Here is a 23179-nt window from a genome sequence, read left to right as displayed (position 1 = left end):
TTGTTGTGAGGGGAGGAGAAGGAAAAGTACTCAGAAGGAGTTTAAGAGCACAAACCATATGTTCCCCTATTTTTAAGCATTTTTTCACCTTCCTCCTTCACAATCCTGTATCTCCACCTCACCTGGTTAAGGTGCTGTGTGCTCAAGTATCTGACCTGATCTCTTGCATTAATGTTTGTGCCAACAAATTTAATTTCTGTTTTCAAAGGCATTGCAAGGTTTGAAGCAAACAATCCTCCTCCACCTCCCAAAAAGAGGAAAAGGAAATGACCTGGGTGCAAAACCTTCTATTAGCATTAAATTTACTGAAAAACACTTTGTATACTGAACCCCACCTTGCACCAATTGGAATGTGCCTGGTGCACATGGGGTGAGGAAAGAGAAGAAATTCTGTCCATGACCAGAGCTCTCTATCAGTCTCCATAAGGAACTGAAAGGGAATCAGATTGGGTTGTGTTTAATGCAAGGTTAATTTTTTATCCAATATTCGTTTCATCATTTTCCTTTCCTTCCTACATGAACAAACATTTATTGGCATTTAAACAGCACAACAATATGTAACTTTATAGCATTTCTACCTTAAAGAAAAGGAAAATAAAGAAGTTACAAGCTAACAGAGTGTAACATTCTGCAGAGGGCACCCTCGGTACAGTCAGAACCCATCACCTTCTCCCACTGCATCCCTCCTCCAGAACTGTAACTCCACAATATCACATGTACAGCTGTCAGGAATATACAATAGCAAAAGGCTTTCCCTGATGGCAGCAGAACAATGTCTGCTGTAGACCCGTGAAAGAGAACCAAGTCTATCTGTACAGAGTACAGGCACTTTGCTTTTCAAACACCACAAATGCTTTTGGGCTTAATAACTTATCATGAATTAATTTGCTGTCAAGAACTATATATTCATAATAAAGACAGTGTCTATCTGCTATTATTATTATTATTATTCCATTTTCTCCTGTATTGTTCCTTTGAAGGCTTTTACTTATTCAGAGATACAGAGAAAATTCTCCATGAAGCAAAAGGAGGATTGCAAGCAAACATGGTTATATCTGATATGGCATAATATTAAGACTTTTCACTGTTTCAACATTGAATTCTCATAAACAAGACAGGAGATACTATCTTCATTGGAGATGTGAGAAAAGGCTCATTTAAATATTATCAAAAAGCACATTCTCTCTGCATTTTACTGCTCAAACTGTTCATGCCCCATGCTCTGTGCTTTTTGCTGACACAGCTGCTTCTTGTCCAACTCTCTGCCAATATGACCTGCTCTCCTTTTTTTTTTTTTTTTTTCCTCCCACCTCCTTCAGAACCATTTCTGGGCAGTTTCACAAGAATTTTGATTGCTGCTGTAAAGTTTATATCACTGCCATCTGACAGCTTTTTTGCTGGCCTTGGTGAAATGAGTTGATGGTCTCAGTTAATTTGCTCACAGGCAGGTGTTCACAACTCCAAACATCACCTCTGCTGGCACAACGACTCCCAGCCAACAAAAACAAAAGTAGAGGCTCACCACGGGGTGAAATGCTTCAAGAGAAACACATCTTGAAGTGCTCTTGGAAGGAAAGCTGAGCTTTGCAGATGGATTAAAAATTAACAGAAAATGAGCTCTGCTAAAATGTCCTATAGCAAAAGATTTAAATTATATTGGTGGATAACTTATCTTGGTACAGAGAAACCAGAAATGCAAAGCAAATTGGAGACCAAGCTGGGCTGATGGAGTTATTTCTAGATCCTTTTCAATATCCATACAATAAGACTGTTTGTGAGGCTGGGGAGAGGAAAATACACAGAAGAACCAGAACCTGAATATTCAGTGTTGGGAATCCTTCCCTTGCTTGCTGCTCTAAAACTAAAAACCCTTCATTGTAAATTAAAATATCTTCTATAACAAAGCAATTCATAAGGCTGTTATGTTTTCCTTTGAGAAAATGATAAATTTTTAGGTAAATTCCTGAAATTCACTGTGACAGGACAGTTTACAGATGGGCACATCAGAATCATTTGCCATTAGAAAACTTTCTATGCAGCAAACAACATGTGCTGAGTATTGGATAAGTTGTTTAAGAACGCTGCCATTTGAATCCAATAAAAATCTGAGTTTAAAACCCCAATAAAACTACCAGGATATGTGAACTCAGGGCACAGCAGAATTTCCTCAGGTGATCCAACCATTACCATTGGATCTTGGTTCCATTTTTCTGGGAAATGAAAGCAGCATCACACTGACTGCAGAGCATCCTTCTGAGAGTAACTACTGCTACTTAATTTTATTTCCAGACTCAAGGAAATTTTTTTTGTTTCTCAGACTCAAGGAAAATTACTTTCTCTTTGTTGATTAAATTGTGTCAGCGAGTGTTTTAATTTATGTGTTTTAGATAGCAAAGCAGAACAATTTCCATTCTTGGGCAAGGATAATCATAATTAAAAACACATTAGCTGATTATACTAAACATCCATCCAAAAAAAAAAAAATACTCTATATCATGATTTATAAATTATGATTTGTTGACTAACAGATTTTGAAATGATACAACTTTATAAACTGATGAATGGTTTTTGGCAATAGTTCAACTACCCAGGGCTTGGAGCAACCTGGAGTGGTGGAAGGTGTCCCTGCCCAGGGCAGGGGGGTTGGAACAAAAGTGATTTTAGTGTCCCTTCCAACCCAAACCATTCTGTGATTCTATGAAGCTGATTTCAAACAGCAGCTTCTAAAATAAAGGCAAATATTTTGAAATGATGCTTTGCCATCCAAGGATGGAGGATTCTCCACTGAAGCAGACTTGGTATTTCCTATTTCTGTGTGGTAAAAATATCTTCCTGCTGTAATGAGATTAATGCTTCCTCACAGATCTACTCATTTGATCTCATGCTCATGTTCAAGTTTTTGACATCTTCCACAAGCAATCCTATCCCATACAGGATGTATTGCTTTAGCAGGTATTCATTTTACTGAGCTCCACTATAATTTCTTAGTCTTACATGATGCCTCAAGATGTTTCACACATTCTGAAAAGAAAGCTAAAAGGGAATAATTTGCATATATTACTTAAGCTGTACATGCTGTAAATATTGATCTGCTGATAGAGATGAAAAAGGTGGGGAGTTTTTTTGTTGGTTTTTGTGTTTCTTTTCTTTTTTTTTTTTTTTTAATCAGCACTTACATTTCTATAGGTTTTTAAGAATATTTTTCAGGCGAAACTTGGTGAAGAGATGCCAGCTCTGCTCACCCCTGCAGCTGAAGGCTATTTGACACTCCAGCCCATGACATTCAGTGTCTATTATGGCAATTTACAGATGATGGAACCTCTATACTTTACTCTTTTGCAGTTATTACCAATTCAGCACAAACTGTTCAAACCTCCACTGCTGTGTTATGCAGAGAGTGAAGCTGATTTCACAGCTTTGACCCATTATTTCAGCCAACTCCCTCTGATTCTCAAGGATGATGCACTGATACTCTTGGGAAATGTTCTGGGTAACTTTCAAGCCTTTTCTTCCCCCAGAAGTGAGAAGCTGTAATTTATCTAACATGTGAGAACAAAAAAAAAAAGAAATAAACAACTCTTCATCCCACCTTCACACCAACCCCCACCATCCATTTGGGAAAGGTTCTGGTGAAGAAGTGCAAACCTCAGAAAAGAGAAACAAGCATAAACAGAGAAGGATTCTCATCCTCCTGGCATCCCTGGTGCCTGAAGTCAGGTGAGATTCTGTGCCCCTCATCCCTTTCAAACACCTCAATTCCACGCCAGGGCTGGGCAGCAGTTGCTGGGTTTATTTCCCATTTTGTTTAAAATGCAGTGTATCTGCTGAAAACATGCTATTTCACATTACAAGAGAACAAAAACACTTTCTTCTACCAGGGAATACTGTGCAGCCCAATACTTCATTGCTTGGATTTCTATTTTTAAGGATTTTCCACCCAAACAAATGCTTTTGCTCTGACAGCATTTAATAACAAGTTTGACCTTGGAGTGTGTTAAGTTTAAATGATTTCAGAGAACGCTGCAGCAGAAAATCAGGGGCCAGGGATTCTTTTCCTTATTTGAATTTTATTATTTTGGGAGAAGGGGGAATCCCTTGTTTCACAGAAGAAATTACTTTTGAGCCACAGCGTGAAGACTTTTTGCATGAGCGCACGAAGAGCCACAACTTTTTGTGCTTGCTGCAGTTGGCACAAAATTGTCACCATGGCCAAGGAAACTTTGCTGCTTCCCCCGGGGAATATCCCTGAAAATCGAGGAAAGAGAGCTGAGAAGTGTTTGAGTGTGTGCTGGGAGAGGAATGTGATCCTAGGAGGGACACCTTGAGCATCCTCAGCTGGCAGCCCCCGGGGTGGGCACAGCTCTGCGAGGCTCCTTCATTTTTCCAAAGGATTCATTGCCATCCTCATTATCAAACCCCATTCCCAAGGAAGGTACAGCTCACATAGGAGAATTATCACAGGCTGCAGTTTCGTGTGTGGACTGGGCAAATGCAATTCTTTATATCTGAAGCGCCAAACGTGCGAGTATTTAATACAGATGATTAAACTCCCTGATATATGTGATCCTAGTCACGGATTTGGGGATTTGTTTTCATTTCTCAATTTCCTATAAGCACCCCACAAACTCTGAGAAACATCAGAAGCACACACAGAGTAACTACTTTATATTAATGCTAAGCGAGAATGAAAATTAACTTTTGCTGCCGAACAGAAGAAAGGTCCTGCGGTGAAAAAAAATACTGTTTGTCTGAGTTATTACATAATTCAAAGATTAAATTACCTTTGGCTAGAGCTGTATCAGCCTTTTTTTTTTCTCCTTAAAATAATAATATCCTGAGTACAACTGTGTAGGTACAACAGTGGGACACGGCTCCTGACAGTCTAATCATTGGTTCATCTAACGATGCTCACGGGGAGTCAAAATGCTGCTGTTAAATCACTGCCCTGCCCCATTCCAGAGAGCCACCAGGTGAGCTGTTTCAGTGCTAATAGCAACGGCAAACAGCACAAAAAAAAAAAAAAAGAATTTATAGTCAACAGATCTGCACAGAAAAGCAGCGCTGCAGAAGCAATATTGATTGAAGCAGGCAAAAAAAAAATATATATGTACTCTGCATTACACTTATACAAACCCTCTTATGTAATGTGGAATAATGTTACAGTCCATGGGCATTCAGACTCGTGATAAAACCCTCTCTAAATCCATGTGTTATTAATTTTCTGTACTGATCTACAACAATTTGAATCCATATAACATGTTCACTATAATAACTGCTATACAAAGGACATTGATCCCCATAGAGGAACTTATTTTTTTTTCCCAAGTATACACAAATTCTGCAGAAAATTCTACTCCCATCATGCAAACTCATAAATAGGAGGGGAAAAAAAAAAAAAAAAAGACAAAATAACTCGATCTTTTTGTTTTCTCTCTAGGAAAATAAAGGTGATGAAAGAAATGATGACCCTTTCATTGTTCATAAATCATCTCCAAGCTCAATAATTGTGATTTACATTCAGAGTTACAGTTTAACTGCCATTTATGGGTGTCATGGGTAAAAACATCAAATTTAGAGTGACAATCACTAGGGATTTCCATTTCTAACTAAAGTGATGCTTAAAAAACATCAGAAGCTTGTGCATTAAAAAAATATTGACACAAGTACAAAGAAGTAGTCCTAGAAAAAACAAAAGTATCAAAAACATTGCATTTTAAAAATATTTTGTAAATTAAGACAGTTCTTGAAAACACTTTATAATTCATAGCTGACAATGATCAGCTCTTCTTTGAGCCTCAAAAAAAAGGGGCAAAAGTGCATTTTTAGCACAGATTTACATTTAGTCCTTTCTTAGTGTTTCTGTGGAATTTCTTGCACTTTTCCAAGGTTTAGCCTCTGGAACTGTTGTCCCTTCCCTCCCAGGACATCCAGACCAATACAATCTGACAGTAATGGCACTTCATTTCATGAACAAGCCTTTCATCAAACAACTATTACTTTCTGCCACAGAGATAATTTATTCTTTATGTATAATTGATTTGTGCCTGCACTTAAAAATGTCTTTTGAAATCCATATTATAACTAATACTGTCATATAATAAAAAGCAACACTTTTAATTTAAAGTTAATTATTTTCCATTATTCAACATTAGTAGACAAGGCAAGAACTCTAGCTTAGTGCCAGAACATAAAAGAAGTCATTCTGAACTTATAATACATGGGTTTAACAGCTTAATGTCAAGAAGCAATACTGTAAATTAAAAACTGAGTAAAAGGATTATGGTATCTCATATTTAGAAATTTCACATGACTACAGATAATTAAGGCAAGTGAAATATTTTCGCAGCATTGTCCTGAAATCTTCAATTATAAAGGAAGTGTTTTAATGGCAATAGCACAATATTCTGTAATAACACTTTATAAACAACATCACTGTGGATCTGAGGCTTGCTGCAGTACACCACTGCATTTTTGAAGGGCTGTAGGAGGAATTTCTATTTCTTGCTTCCTTTTATCATTACTACAAGACAGCTCCCTTCACTCATCTCATCTAAAGCCCAGCTGGGACTGGGAAATCACAGGTATGGGGCAGAAAGGGAACCTCAAACACTGCAGGTATGCAGAGGTGCTACTTTGGAGGCTTCTTTTAATAGAAATAGAAACCACATGTGGGCAACACATGATTCCTTGCAGCTATTTCACATTTGAAGAAGAAAAACATTTCATAAGCCACGTGAAATAATTTCAGTGTTGACTTTCTGCAAACATAAAAAAGTTTCCAAAATGAGCCAAACACCTGGAAATTAGCATTATCTCATTCTGAAGGTATCTATCCTCCAAAGAAAAAACATCCTCACAGTAGGCTAGAAGACACTAATATATTACTGCATTTGAGAGATGGAGAATTCTATTCCCTTATGGAGATTTTGGAAGGAATTTAGAAGACAGATTTTCTGTGTTTGTGTGTTCCTTATGCCTCAGATTATGGTTACTCAAAAATCTCTGTCAAGAAAGTCGCCCTCAGGGAAGAACTCTTCCTGGAAAGTTCCCATCAGAGAATAAAACCAGAATTACTCCACAATCTGCATGCTTTTGTGTATTTGGATGTTCACCTACCTTTTTTTTTTTTGTTGCCCTTATCAGCTTGGGAAATATTGGCTTTTATAGCTGGGTGTCTTTTTGAATTCCAGCCCCCCTTAACATCCCCATTCCTCCCAAAAAGCGTTTTATTCTTCCCTTCAACTCATTGTCAGGAGCTCTCTTGATGGGAGAGAAAAACTCATTTCACTGACCTAATTATGTGAGAGTGTCCTTGTTGGACTGAGCCTTATTTCCAGCCATAACCCAGCTCATTCCCAGGGAGGTGGATGAGCTCCTCCAGCCCTTCTGCTCCCTTCTGGAACATTCCACAGCACCTCATGTCCTCCCAGAAACCCAACAAAGACATTTCTTATCTGCACACCCCTCACTGCTGCCTCTGATCTGCTTTGGGTGCCTGACTGGAGAGCTCTCAGGGATATTTAAAGAAACCAACTCTCATTTACCACTGCCAAAGCAGAAGCCTGTGAGTCCACCAGCCCCACCACATAAATCTCTACATTTGTGGCATATGGCTGCTTTTTTTTTTTTTTTTTTTTTTAATTTTTTTTTTTTTTTTTATTTTTGACAGAATGTGTTGGGATTTTTCAGTCAGTCAATCCATTCTCCCTTCACAGATTGCAATCATTTCATACTCTCATATCCCACATCCAATATACCATCAGCACTGATTAAACAGCCAGCTACAAAAGGTTTTAAATCTTATTTTAACAGCATTCACACACACACACACACACACACATATATACAGTGGAACAGACCACTGGCAATATGCTTAACGAACTTTCAATCACATTAATTAACACCAAACAAGCAGCACAGCTCTAGGCCCACAGATCCCTGCCTACAGACAGATGAACCATCACAACATCCAAGTTCCTTCAGCAGGCACAGGAAGTTTTCAAAATAATTGCCCTTTAGTCATTACAGGACTACTTTTATTTTAATAGATGCTGCTGTGTGAAGGAGAGCAAAAAAAGCAAATTTTATTTCTGAAATGACTGCATCAATAAAGGTACCTAATTAAGGTATTCATTAAAATATACAAAATTAACGTAACAGGAAAATATCTAAAAATATTATTACATTTCCCCATTAAACTAATTTAATTTAGTTATAATGCAAATTCTAATAGGATGATATTATTAACTAGTTCAATTTCAAAATATCTTCTCGTGTTTATTTTTATTATGCAACTAAGCAGAGTAGCAATTGACCTAATTTATTTTATTAAATAACATTTCTCAATCTGTTTAAAAAGGGGCAGTGGCCTACTACTGTCCATAGGCCCTGAGCATGCTGCCATTTCAAAAATTACAGGAGAATTCAAATTTGCACCAATTTCACATACCAGCATTCAAAAGTATGTATAATTTATTACTCAAATCAGTAATCTCATCTGCAGTTATACAATTTGTGAGGTTAATATCTATAATCCCTTGTGAACAGGGAACAGGTTGGGTATTTTTGATTATTATTTTCTTTCATGTGTTACAAACCGACAATACAGAGGTTTTCATTAGGATTTAAAATAATTAATTATGAAAAACTACAAAGCTGTGTTTAACAGCCTCCCAAAATGGAAAGAGAACTTCCTCCCACAATAAATCCAGGTAATTTCTGGCTTCCTGCTATCATGTTCTCCTCACACCATGGAGAACAGAATATCTGTGGTCCCAGTGGCAAATCCACAGCATCCTTGTCTACCCTGGACACAGAATGAAAACCCTCGTGGGGAGTTGTGCAGAGTTTGTTAATTCTGGGCTGCACTGAGCAGTCCCCAAACATTCCAGGTGTGCCACCAGCAGAGCAGGACAGCATTGTCACCAAACATCACCCCATGGCCCAGGACAGCACTGCCACCAAACATCACCCCATGGCCCAGGACAGCACTGCCACCAAACATCACCCCATGGCCACACCACTGTCTGCATGGAAGGTGCCAGACATCTCCACTGCCAGCTGCATTATTTGGGTTTTTATCTCTGAGCACTGTGGGGCAGGAGCTCAGCACTGAGAGCCCCAGAAAGAACATGCAAATGGTTGCAGTCCCTGCACAGTAACTCCTGAGCACGGCTCTGCTCCTTGGCACTGTTAATTGTCACCCTGTTGGTGCTGCCATCTCCTCCCATGCCTTCACCTGCAGCTTTACCTCTGCATCCCTCATGTCCCAGGCAGCTCTGTGTGGAGCAGCTCCCTGCTCTGGGTCTCAGCTCGGATCTGTTTCACACAGGGTGTGAAGCAGAAAAATCAATGCTGACAAATTCTGCAGCCCAACCCAGAGATGTGGTTCAGCAAGGTTTAGTCAGTGCCAAACTGGGATGTAACCTAGAGGAAAACCAAGTTATTTCTGTGAGTAATGCACGAACCATTCTCTTCCCAAGACTTTTATCAAACAAATCAAATAAAGATTTTATAACAGATAATATAAACATAACTTCCTGCTAAGAAAAATTAAAATAAACATTAAAAATATTTTAAAACCCACGTAAATCCAAGTATTTACATAAACCGAGGTTGTCCACTATTCACACATTTTTATTTCAGTGCAGAAGATCTCAAAATGAAACATTTTGGTCACAGAGGTCATACCAGTTTAAAAGCTTCCATCTGCTCTGCCACATTGATTTTCTAATGCACATAACATGTTAAAATGAATATGGTCAATAGTTCAGCAGACCATACAAATCAGAGGCCAGAAATGCTGCAAAGATTATCTTGATGCTTCACCAATCACAAGTATGGCCTAATGTCAGGAGAATAAAGGGTTTTAATTCAGTGTCAAGGGATTAAGTTTTATACCTTACTACAAGTACAGTTAAATACTACATAAGCAATTACAATAAGTGGAATATGCCAGGAAGTCCATACAACTATGAATTCTGAAGAGAATGGTATTTCAGTTGGAAGGTGGGTAGCAAATTCAAATCTTGGGCAATCTCACCTGCACTTCCCCCGATGAGGCAGACAGGTGGGGAAAAGGCTGACAGCATGAATGGTAAAGAAGAAAACTTGCAACAAATCCCATAAACCTGTTCATGAGCCAAGCACACTATTTTTTTTTTTTATAATCTGGTCCATTTACTGTGGCTCATACAATACACCTACTCCTTATTGTCAGAGTCCAATTCGAAATAAAAATGTAAGAAGCCAACATTACAAACTCGTTCGAGCTCAAAGTCTTAACAAACACATTCTGCTGCAAAATCAATTGTTAATTTTAAATCTAAATAGAAATGTTGCTCAAAACAGGAATTACTTTGCTTGTTTGAAGGCAGAAAGGTGCTAGGTTTTATGAGAATTACACCACAGAGTTTGCCTGGCACAGAGAAGCTCCAGCACACATCTCTGGGAGGGAGCACTGTTCCATCAGCCTCACTGCATAATCAGCCACAGATTAATTGCACAAAAGAAATTTCATACTGCACTTATGATTGATTTCTTTGTGAAGCTGTGGAAAACATCATTACTTTTTTTCCAATGGAAGTTTTTGCAGGTGTCTTTCCCCTGCTGTCACCTAGCTCAGAACAATTATAATATTATGGTGGTTACCTACTCACACAAACTTCTCATATTCTGCTTCAAGCAAAGACTCCAAAGCAGCAAGATAAAACCAGAACCTATGAAACAAATGATTTCACTTCCAAAACTCTGAATCTGGTCTAGCTATTAATTAACTCAATGACTCTTACAGCATCTTCCTGCATTGCTTCTCATGTATCAATGTATGAGAAAGTAATGAGGGAAATTTGCTTGTTGATGCATTTATCTAATAGTTCATTATCATCATCAGAGGTCAAAATATTCATCACCCTCATGTAACAGGAAAGGAAAAAAACAAAAACACCTGTAACACGAAATAAATGCTGGCAATTAGTGGCACAAAGATGAAAAAACTGGATAACCAGTGAAATAATCCTTTGTTCCACTCAGATACCTGTGTAGATATCATAAACCAGAGCCTAGATACTGAATTTAAAATAAAGAATAGCATCAATGGTATTAAATTCGAAATTAGAAGTGCAATTAACTGAGAGCAGCTTATATGATGGGTGGGCTGTCTGCATGGATCTGCAGTTCAAACATCTGTCTGACAATTTCAAGGCAATATTTCCAAACTCTGCCCTGCTGCTGTGCCCTGTGTCACTGATGCTGTGCTCACTCGAGGTCCTGCTCATTTGTTTCTGCTTTTTTGCCCCCAGAGATGAACAGATCCAAAATCTGAATTTACTTCAGAAACTGGCATTACTTATCTGAAGCCATAAGGTGAATAATTTGCTCTTTTACTTTGTTGTTGTTAAGCCAGTACCAGAGTGACTGTTCACCTTTCCAATATAAAAAGAAACCCAGAGAAATTGGTTTGCTTACAATTGAGAAGCAGTGATCAAAATCTCTTTCCTTCATCCTCCCTGGAATTTTGCCCTGTCTCTGATAAGTATTGGGGAAAAGTACTCGAAACAAGCAACAGCCAAGACTTTTTGCTGTTGACATAGCTGTCAAGATTTCTTAATTTAAAAAAACCAAAAACTTCCAAACAAAACATATCTTTAACAAAGCTTTCTACATTGGGAACTCACTTCTTACCCTTTAGTGAACAATTTGTTATGGAGACTTCATGCTCCTTTCTTCTAATTGACACATTTTTTACATCCAGAGTATTTTTCTCTTTCTTTGAATATATCCTGTCATGCAAGACTTACATACAAAACAAAATTAATTTGGTTGAAACCCTAATTTGATTCTGGTGATAAAAGAAAAATATTCTGTCAAATGACTCAAACCATTCTGTCAACAAAACCTCCCTGGCTACTTTCAGATTTTTTTTTTTTTTCTGCAGATGCAATTTGCAAAAGAATATCTTTGCTTGAAAAATAATTTGCAATAGGTGTAGGAGCCTTCTCTGCTGAAGTGCTGAATGCCTTTGTGAACACCTTCAACTCCCTCTGAAGGCCCAAAGTTGTGCATTTTGCAGATTTATATCCCCAGCCATGCCATGAATTACAATGTGCTCTGTCACGCCTTGTCTCAGTCTGTCTCTGGAATTTCCAGCTTTTATTACTCCATATCCTAGAGAAAGGTTTATCAGACCAAATAGACTCTGGTTATCTGTTGGTGGCTTTAAAATAAAAGCCACATTTACAAATGAGATAATGTTATCTATCTTCTTGATTTTTCTGTAAGAACTCATCGTTCTTGTAAAATTTCAGAGTGTCCTTTAGCTTCTCGAGCAAATTGCTGTTCAAGAGAATTAGCTCTGGGCAAGGCAGAAACTCTCTGGTATTTCAATACAGTGAAATAATTTCACAAAATTGCCCTTGCAACAGATTTGGGGGAAGCATTATTTATTTATTATTCACTTTGCTTTTATTTCTGCGTCAGAAATTCGTAACTGAGAGAGGAAATGATAGCAGAGATCAATGTTATGGTCATTTCACAAAGCCTGATTGTATTATTGGAAGCAATAATTTTCAGAGGAAGAGTCTGAAAAATGAAGCAAATTCACATCCACTAAGACACTGCTTCAGTAGCTGCTCAAAACTCTCATTCAGTGAGAGTTTCGATTTCTTGCCTTTTTCTGATTTTGAATGCTAAAAGGGATAACTTTGAAGGAAATCTAAATATGAATATTGACTGCACAGTGCATTGGAAAGATCTGCAAGCAACATCTGTAAGAGCTCCAAGGTTCTTGAACTTTATTCATGTGTGTAGCATTTCTCTGGCACAAACCTTTAGGATATCTATGGACCCTACACAGCTTCTAAATGATTGTTCAGTTTTTAGAGTTATAGGTGAATGCCCTGATATAATTTTACTGTTCCTTCTTTAGCTCAAAGTATGGCAGATGAAACTTATTTCTGGCATTGGCAGGAAATACCATCCTTAGCAATTTAACTCTGAAATTTAGTGCTGGCAGGAAGGGCACCAAGCTCTTCATACCTGCCTAAAATAGGACTCTACACTTCCTATTAGTGATCAAAAATCAGGGTTTTTTTGGTTTTGTTTTTTTTTTAAATGAATGTATTTTTTGTTCTTTAAATAATCTTTTTTTACAGGTCCCAAATTATCAGAAAGATAAATGCCATGGACTTCAATCAGGCTTCCACACATTAATCTGTGGACTCATGGAATGCAACTGCCTGTACAAAGCACATTTATTATAAATATCACTCTGTTGTGAAGCTACTTTTGCCAGCACAATGAACCCTTCAATGAAAAACAAACAAACCTGCAAATGAGTCAAGAGAAAAAAGATAAATCTGCTGAGATAACAGCACTATGTAAATCAAAGTTGTGATGAATTCAGTGGAGGAAAGCCAACCCAGAGAAGGTAAAGACCTGTCCAAATATATCGAGGAAATCAATCAAAATTGAGTGCTGTTGTTTTCTCACACATCATAATAATATGATTTTAAGATCAGCTGACCTTATGCACTTAATTAATGCACAAGGCATGTTTACAGTGGGGACAGGGGACAAGCTATTGATCCAGAGATGCTGAGATTGCTCCAGTTTGTGCCTTTGGGCAGAATCCTGAAGGACAGTCCATTCTGTCCCAGCTCCACAATGCCATGGAAAGAAATCCCACCCAGTTCAGGAGGTTCCTTCAGGGCTTTAGCACATCCCCAGATCCCCCACATGACTTGACAGAAGATGTCAAGACTTAGAAGAGGAACTCACATCCATCCACAAAGAAAACATCTGCTTGTGTGTTCTGCCTGCCAGGAGAAATAGAGGAAATAAATGTTCTGTGGGAGACAGCTCTGCTCTCCTCTTCATCAAGGCTGAGAAAGGGAGGACAAAAATACCCAATAATACCCAATAATACCCGGGAAATCTGGCAGGAACCCTCTCAGGTGGGATTGACCCTAAGATAAATTCTTACACAACTCAAACCCAACCTCTGCTTCTGGCCTCGTTCTGAGCAGCTCAAAGACTGCTGTGACATTGTCTGTGACATTAGAGGTAAAAGGTAACAAAACCAAACTCTGATATTTCCTTCACCTCACCTGTTTGTTTTATTTCAGGATTCCCTAGGGAATTTTGTCCCAGCTTTATAATTTAACAAATCTAGAATTTGCTGGTCCACAGTAATTGATGCAGTTCTCAAAAAACACTCTCCAAGATCATATTAAAAATATATATTTTTTTTTCATTTTAATCAGGTTTTGAGTCCTTTACCTTGTCTTTTTTCCTCCCTGTCATTATCAACTCCATTAATAATGTATCATCAGCCATTACCCAGTTTTACTGAGTAAATTTAGTGCCAGGGCTGTGCTCTAAGTCACTCCTTGCACAACAGCCACATTTATAACTGTGACACTTTTGTCACAGACCAAGGACTGCACTCCAGAGGATTTACACTCACACCTTCAGATGGCTCCATTTAAAGATAAGGGATCAAAAAAGGCAAGCATTTCAGTGAAGGAGCCACTAAATGTGCACATCAAGGTTTCCTCATGTTTCTAGAATTTATGGCTTGAAGTTGATTTTTCTCTCAATTCAGGTATGCAGAGAAGGGTGAGCAAAAACAACCTCTCTGCTCCTGTGGAAAACTTTTCACAAAGCACAAACTGCTTCAGGGGTTATGGCAGAGTTCAAGAGCCTGAAGTGCAGCTCAAGGAAATATCATTGAGTTTATGGAGTTTCAGCCTTCATCACCAGACCATGGCACCCTGACCTAGGGGACATCATCTCACTTTTAAGACACTGAGCACAGCTAGAGATGGAAAAAAACAAAACAAAACAAAACAAACCTTCAAAAAAATGAAGTCTTCACTTGCCATGCAACCCAAATTGCTTTTATTCAACTGCCTTATGGAAATAAAACCATTTATTTACAGTGGTGGGTAAAACAGGCACAAGATTTTTGCCTTTTCGAGTCACCAAAGCTCAGGAAATAATTTATTTTTGTCCAAGCTGGGTTTGAAACACACCTCATCACTGAATCACAGAAAGTGCAGGGAATTAGAATGTTCCACATTTTATTTATTAAGATAATTTGAACACCAAGATATCAAATCTGTTAATTTAAAAAAAAAAATAAATCAAGGAGGGGAAATAAAAAGTAATGCAATAGAAAGGAAACTTAAAGGAAACACTGAGTTCATTTTACATTTTATCAAATCTTTACTTACTATAATTATTAGCTGGATGCAACTCCAAGTCACTTTTTAATCCAGAATACCAGAGCCATACAATTTAATATAATTTTTAGCCATGCAGTGACTTTGTATCATACATAGCAAGATATTTCATGCTCTGTAGAGTAAAAAATGTAGGTCAGGACCCACAGGCTATAGTCAAGCCATGCTGCTGTGAGTTTAACATATTATTCTTTTGGGAAAATAATGAAACTGTTTAATTCTGCCCACACAAGGCAATGATCTTCAAACATTTCATTTTCCTAAGAATAAAAGGAGACTGACACCTGATTGGTGTGAAAATCACCCTACCAGGAAGAAAAAAAAAAAAAAAAAGTTTTCTGTAGGGAAGCAAATGGAAGATGTTGAGTTTTTGCCTTGCTTGTAAATGAAAGATGCTCAAGTGGGTCCAGGAAATTTCAATTGATGCCCAAAGCTGACAGTCAGTTCATCCACCTGTGTGCTGTGGCTTGTCTGCTTTTACCAAATCAAAGATTTGAGGTCAACAGAGTGGTGGAAATCCCAGAATCACGGAATGGTTTGGGCTGGAAAGGACCTTAAATCCCATCCAGTGCCACCAGGGACACCTCCCACTGTCCCAGGTGTTCCATCCCCAAAATCCATCCTGGCCTTGGGCACTGCCAGGGATCCAGGGGCTGCTCTGGGCACCCTGTGCCAGCCCTGCCCACCCTCACAGGGAAGATTTTTATTTTTTTTTTTTCTAATATCTAATCTAAACCTGCTCTCTTTCAGTCAGAAGCATTTTCCCACATCCTGTCACTACATGGTCTTGTAAGTAAACAAATAAATGAAACAGAAAAGGGGAGAGTAGCAAAACTCAGACAACATCACGCAGTGCAATTTATTTGTTAATACATGTGAATATTGCAGCTCTTTGTTGGCCAAATGGCATTTTAGAAATGCTGGAAATGTTCTGTATTTTGGTAACAAGTTCTGCCCACTTGTGGTCTTACCTGCAGTATCTCACCTCTCTGACAAATATCTCTGAAATAAGCACAGCAAAACTTGCAGGTGGGTCACTTTGTATTAACCTTGCACTTCAGGAAAATACTCATTTCTTTCAATAGCTTTCTGCCAGAAAATTGGTGATGGGGTAGTTAAAGCAGCAAGCCCTGTACTAAATAACCAGCTTGGACAGGAAGGATGTTGCTCCATCCTGCAGCACACAATTTCAGTCTGGTTTCTCCAGGGATGACAGCTCAAGGGAGAAAACATCCAGAACAGGAAGGTTTTTCTGAGAATTAACACTGGGACCTGCCTCTGAAGTTCTGTTTAATTTTCTTCTCCCCCTACCATTTATATATGGATACACTAAATATTTCCTGTACCTGTGAAGAGCTCAGGGGGCACAGATGTGCACAGCTGCATGACAGGGGAAATACTTTAAAGATTTATTTTACACTGTTTGTGGCTGCAGCACATTTATACAAAATAACAAATAATAAGCAATATCCTGTTTCATCAGCACTGCTTCTCTACAGAACAGAGTATCCAGTATTTATTCCATTACACCAACACAAAGATGGCAAATAACACCTTGGGTGTGGATTATTATCCCCTATCTCCAGTGCTGCCTATGCAAAAATGCTTCACCAGCCAGAGTTAAACTCATGTGCACTGCAGACAGTTTTAAACTACATAAATCAGTAAAATCTGCCCAAAAAATACTGTACAGAAATTTACAGCCTGTTTCACCAAATAAGCTATTTTTGTGGTATGTCTGACAAAGGCTGTTTGTCAAACTTTTCTTTTTCCTAGCACCCAAAAAATGATCAAAACGTCCTGGATCATGCCATCACTGTCTCCACATGGGTCACACAAGCTGATAAAAATCAGCAAAAAGATGGAGCATTAAGGGAATTTTCATTCTAGATGACACATTCAGATCCTGATTCGTATTTCTCACCTGAACCAAGCAGATGCATTGCAATGTACACAACCCCCCTTTGGTGAATGCTCAATTTCATCATCAAACTACTCAGTGGTGAGAAAATCCTCCTCAAAAGACCTTCCACTGGCTTTAATTTCTGACAGAAAAATTAACAAAAGAATTGAGGTGTGCAGAGTGAACCTTAGGAAAAAGGTCTGTTTGAATATACAGATTAAAAGCTAGGTAGTTCCTTTGTGGTGATAACTACTGAAAAATATAATGAAAAACAGAAATCTGGGTAAATAATGGAAAACAGTTCAGTTGAGTTCAGCATTCATCAGTAGTAAGATATATTTGTCTATTTTTTTTCTCACTGAAGATCAGCACAAACCAACAGTGGAGCAGATTATCATTGAGAAACATAAGTGAGAGACTGTAAATATAAGTAAGAAAGGCACTGATCAGAGAAAAAAAATCATCCTCTACTTGATTCACAAAAAGGATTTATGATTCAACTAATTTCCAATGTTTATAAACAATCCCACAGAAAAGAGATTATAGGAGAAAGGAAAACCAGATGGTTCCATGTCCTCTTTTTCTTCAGTTAATGGTTCAATTCAGATGCTTTTGGGATTCAAAACTTTTGGGCACAGACTTCTCAGACAGCATGGGCTGGCTATTTATGAGACCCTGTCACATGAAATAGAAAAGGGTTTTCCTTTGGGTGTTTCAGCCAAATCTTGCAGTGCATCCTGGCCATCAGATGAAGTTCAGCATATTGCTCTTTGGCCATTCAAATGAGCAAACTTCCCAATCCATCCACTCAGTAATTTAAAGCCACTTCATTACAGCAGTGCCTTTTAAAAAGTAATAATATTTTGAGTGCTTCTAGTTAAACTATTAGGTTTGTCCCTTCTTCCAATTAAATTTACTCACTTATGAAGAAGACATGAGCACATCTGAAACTGAAATTATTCTCCTCCTAGGAACATTTACACAGTTCCTTTTCTGAGAATGGATTTTAACACTTCAACAAGAAAAATCTGCTCATGTGAAGATAAAATTCAACACCAGAGCAGCACGAGCATGTGCAAGGTCACTGTTCTTCTGTGATTCAGTCAGAGCACTGCAAATTATTTGTCTAATGTGCAAAATGCTGAGTTGCTAATGGCAAGATTCTTGACACTTTTAAGCAAGGCAAAAGTAGATTCTCCAGTTTGCTTAGTCTGTGTGAGCCACAAACCTCACTCAGATCATTGCCAGGTCACTTACATGGGTATCAGTCCTCAGGACATATCCAATGTTCTGACCATTTTGTGAGCGTGCTAATTTTTAGTTTAAAGCTATCCAAGAATAAAGCACACACAGACACAAAAAAAAAAAAAAAAAAAAAAAGGAATGCCTGTGGTGCTGGTTTCATTCTGAACGACTAAGAAAGATTGAGGGTGTTAAAAACAAATTTAACAAATAACTTAGGTTTAACAAAGAAGCTGTACAGGTATCAATCCCATTTCACAGAATCCTGGAATCCACAGAAAGGACATTAAAGAACATCTTATATTAAAGAACATCTTATTCCAACAGCCCTGCCATGGCAGGGACACCTTCCACCATCCCAGGGTGCTCCAAGCCCCAGTGTCCAGCCTGGCCTGGACCCTGCCAGGGGCTCTGAGCTCTCCCTGGATTTTTCTCTCCAGGTGAGCATCCCCAGCTCTCCCAGCCTGGATCCACAACAGAGATGCTCCACATTTCAGAACATCTCTGTGAAATCCTATTTCCTTCCTAATCCAGGTGGGCTTTGCACCACAAACATTGCACTCAGCACTTGGACATAGCTGCATTTGCTCAAAATAACATCAATTATGCATATACATCTATATTTGTTTATTTCACATGTCAAACACACTTCAATTCACAGAATAATTTGCCAAAAAGATAATGACATAAGATCTCAAAAAAAAAAAAAAAAAAAGAATGGTTACTATCTGAAGACCTGACAGCATAACTAGAGAGAGCTGCTCTTAGGAGTGTAAGTATTTCTTACTGACTTAGAGTGCCAGAGGAACAACATACAGGCTTTAAAGGAAAGATTTTTTTCCTTCCAGGATTTTTCAAAGCAGGATTAGATTCATTTTACAACAAAGGATGCTGATGTGAAGGACACTAAATGACCCAGGAAATTTCTCATCACTAGTCCAAGCAATAACTAGTAACAAAGAGAGTTACAGAATCCACTTCTGTACTTTGAGCTCCTGTTCAAAATATCCATTATCCCTTGGGAACAATAAACAGGAGTGGGGGAAATTTAATAACCAAACATTAGAAATGTAGGCAATAACAAATAGAAGAATTCTGAATTTTCAAGAGGCAAAATACTTCTGCCTTGACTGAAGACAGAATTTCATTCAATGTGTTATAAATCAAACACACAGAAGTTTGCCTACATAAAATAAACACTCCATTTTATCCTGTTCAGCCAAAACTGATGGATTTACATCAATACATGGAATTCAGAGTCAAACACACAAAATCAAGTGGTCCCCAGCCTTTGTACAAAACAGAAGCCCTGGACTTCAGGCAGTTTACAAAAATGATGATTAGACAGAATTTGTTATCTCAAGTACTAAGTAGTACTAACATTTATTTTTTTATATATATTTATTTATTTATTTTCTTTCTGGACATGCTAGAATTAAAATATTAGGGAGGTGGAGATGAGAGATCTACAGAAAATTGACTTTGGTGTAGCCTGAAAGTCAACAAGCAAATCAGCTGTTGATACAAGCAAGGAAGCTCTGCTGACTGCAGACCAGTTTGGGTTATATTCATTATTTGTCTCTGCAATTTTTGTTCTCACTACTCCAATACTCTGATTTATAGGTCCCAGTTATTCTACCTAGGAAAACAAACAAACAAACAAACAAACTGGCAATCAGTTTATTCCAAGCTGTTCCAATTCTGGACCCCTTGATTTCGAGCATGAAAAGTTGGAATATGATACAAGGAAAGTGCTGGAAAGGAAATGGGTCTTGACAGGCTCCCACTTATGGGAAATGGGAAACATATCAAGTGTTTTAGGGGAGTGTTCTGAAACAGCCACTCCAGTCTCCAGAGCCTTTTCCAGGATTCCAGGGAAATACTGGAAGGCTCCAACTTTCTTTTCTCCAGGGTTTTTATTAGAAGACATTCATTCAAACTCAAGCACTCCAATAAACAAGCAGGCAGGCAGAGTTAGTTACAAGTCCTCAAGGTACTACAAACCACGAGTGTTTAGTATCTCAAAACTATTAAACACAGCACAAATTCATTCTTTAGTGGAATGTAATGATTAATTCAGCATTTTTTCTTTTTTCTTTTGAAATGCTATGAATACCTTTAAGGACTACATGCCCTACAAATTTATTTCTACAATAATTATTATCAAGCATTTTTCATCAAAGATCTCTCTGGCTATCCAGTGGATGAACTTTTCCTTATTCCTTGATACCATTTATTATTACCCACCCTTGTGACCAACATTAATAGAAGTATTTATGTAATAAATAGAATTTTAAATTTTTAATAGAAACTTCAAACACATTTTAACAGAAACTCTGTTAATCCAGAGGAAATTTTGTAATTTTGGTGATGGCAGCTTCAGCACCTGCATTCCAGGTATCTTACAACAAAACACAGAATAACATTACTGTGGAAATTATTTTAAACAACTTGTTTTTTTCTATTGGAAGAAAAAATACATTCTGTCCTCCATAAAAGTCCTTTGACTGCTAATTTTAAGCATATGTTAAAATTATTTTTTATCTCACATTTCAAGCTTCTATATTGATAATATTAATCACACTTTCTTCACTTCTTCCACACTATTTAATGGGGTTTTTTTTCCATTTTCCAGTGCCTTTGCAACAGATACTTTGATTCATTTTTTAATTGATTCAAAGAAAGAAACATCAGGTAGAACATTTGTAATGCACTTTTCACTTTCTATTATCTGTAGTTATTTATGTATTACTGTGATTTATTTATTTTGGCAACAAAAGATTTATTGATAAATTTGCTATGTAACTTTGAACACTAAGTCAAGAAATAAATTTCTATTGTATTAACTTAAACACTGTGTTTAAGATCCTTTTGTTCTCATATAAACTTCTGAAAACCATTATAAGATACAAAGATAAACTCAGTATAAATTTAAAAACATAGCTCTAAATTCATAGACTTCATTGGGAGCAATCTTTAGAATTTATTCTGAGTTGTCAGGGCTCAAATAAACACCTTGATATCTTTCAGAAGGGAAACCACTTTGGTTTCCATTTCTAAATGTGCTGCTCAGTCTTGACTGCTTTCCCGGGGTGGGTTAGCAAAAAATTTCCTTCCAAGGGCTTCCCTAAAACCCCACAGAAAGACTAACGTGCACAAATACTGGCACATGGAAACAACAGCTAATAGAAGGACGAGGGAAAAAAGCAAATGAGAAATATATAATAAGGTTGGATATGTATATTGAGGAATTCTTGTGAAACACTGAGAGCACTGCAAAAAACAAATTTAAAATAAATAGTGCTTCTCTCCTTCTGCCCTAAAGTGAAACTTCATTTTAGTGATTTCATATCACTACCAAAATGCTTTCAATCTAAACCAGCTTTCTGGTCGTAAATGAACGATTTTGCAAAACAGAATTAGCATTAAGCTTAGAATTTGAGAGGAACTTGAAAACAGACATGCTGGGCTTTCCCAAAGTCCTTTCAGTCACTCTGCAAGGCAGCAAGACAAGCGCTTTCCTCTACTTAAAGCCGAAATAAAAACCCCGAGACTCATTTTAGAAGTCACTGGAGCACAAGTGCTGCACAGAGACATTTTACCTTCAGACTCCTCCTGCCATGGCCACTCCACACTCAGACTGCAGCCCCAGCTGTCTGACATCCTTCTTCCTGATAGCTCCTCGTGAGCCATCCCTGGAAGTCCAGCTCTCCCACTGGTACAAGGCAAATTTATCCCCCCCTTCCCCTGCCTTTAATGCACTGCTGTATCACAGGAGCTGCCAAGGAACTGAAGGAGCCTTCTGGAATGAAGCAGAGCTCCCCAGGGCTTGTTTATAGATGAACGTTGGGTTGGAATAACTCAAGATGTGAATTTAAACCGTGGAAGCAAAACCAGCAGAGTATAATCGAGTTATTTTCTAATTTCATTGTGAGCTGGCTGTAAAAAAACAATTTACCTGCAGAAAATTAGTAGGTGTCATGCAACAACCTGTGTAAACATTGAAGTCACACACTACAACACATCAGGCTGCTACTGGTGGGTGTTACAAGTGGAGGGAACTGCTTATTCAGATGGATTTGGACAGGCTGGAGAGCCCAGGCTGCTGGGGAAGCTCATGGAGCTCAGCAGAGGTGAGGGCAAAGCCTTGGATCTGGGCTGGAACTGATGCCTTAAGTTTTAACTTTTACATTTTCCAGACTCTGTCCTGCACTGTGTGTGACTCTGAACTCCACACAAAGTGTTCCAAGCTCTCCTCCCAGCTCAGGCACACAGAACAATCCTTTTCCAGCCCCACAACCAAGGACAGCTGCAGCTCCAGCCCCAAAAAGTGCAAACAGCAGAGAATGGAGGAGAGAATCTGGGAGGATGGGACTGCAGAACCTGGAGCTGGGATTGGACAATGAACCCGAGATAGAAATGGACCAAAACTGATAAAATGTGGAAAACTCCTGACTCTGGGTCCATCTTGGGTGTAGCCACTGCCCAAGGTGAATCCTTGGAAGGATTTTAATAAATCCCTGCTTTATTCCTTTAACTCTGTCCCAGGGAGCCTCTTTAGGCATCAGAACAGCGACCTGGTGAACAGCACAGCATTCATTGTCTCTCCATTGCTCTGCAGTTCCACACATCTGATTTTTATCTGCTGGATGCTTTTCCTCTTGGCTTTGTTACCTCTCAGACTGGCTCCATCCTGCTCCCCAGGTTGCTGTTCCTTAAAAACCACTCTCTGACAAAGCACCTGAGTCATGAACAGCCCTGGGGCCCCTGGAATCATCCTGAGCTTGGTCAT

This window comes from Sturnus vulgaris, chromosome 14 (assembly GCF_052056855.1).
Source record: "Sturnus vulgaris isolate bStuVul1 chromosome 14, bStuVul1.hap1, whole genome shotgun sequence".
Lineage (NCBI taxonomy): Eukaryota > Metazoa > Chordata > Aves > Passeriformes > Sturnidae > Sturnus > Sturnus vulgaris.
This window is presented reverse-complemented; position numbering follows the sequence as displayed.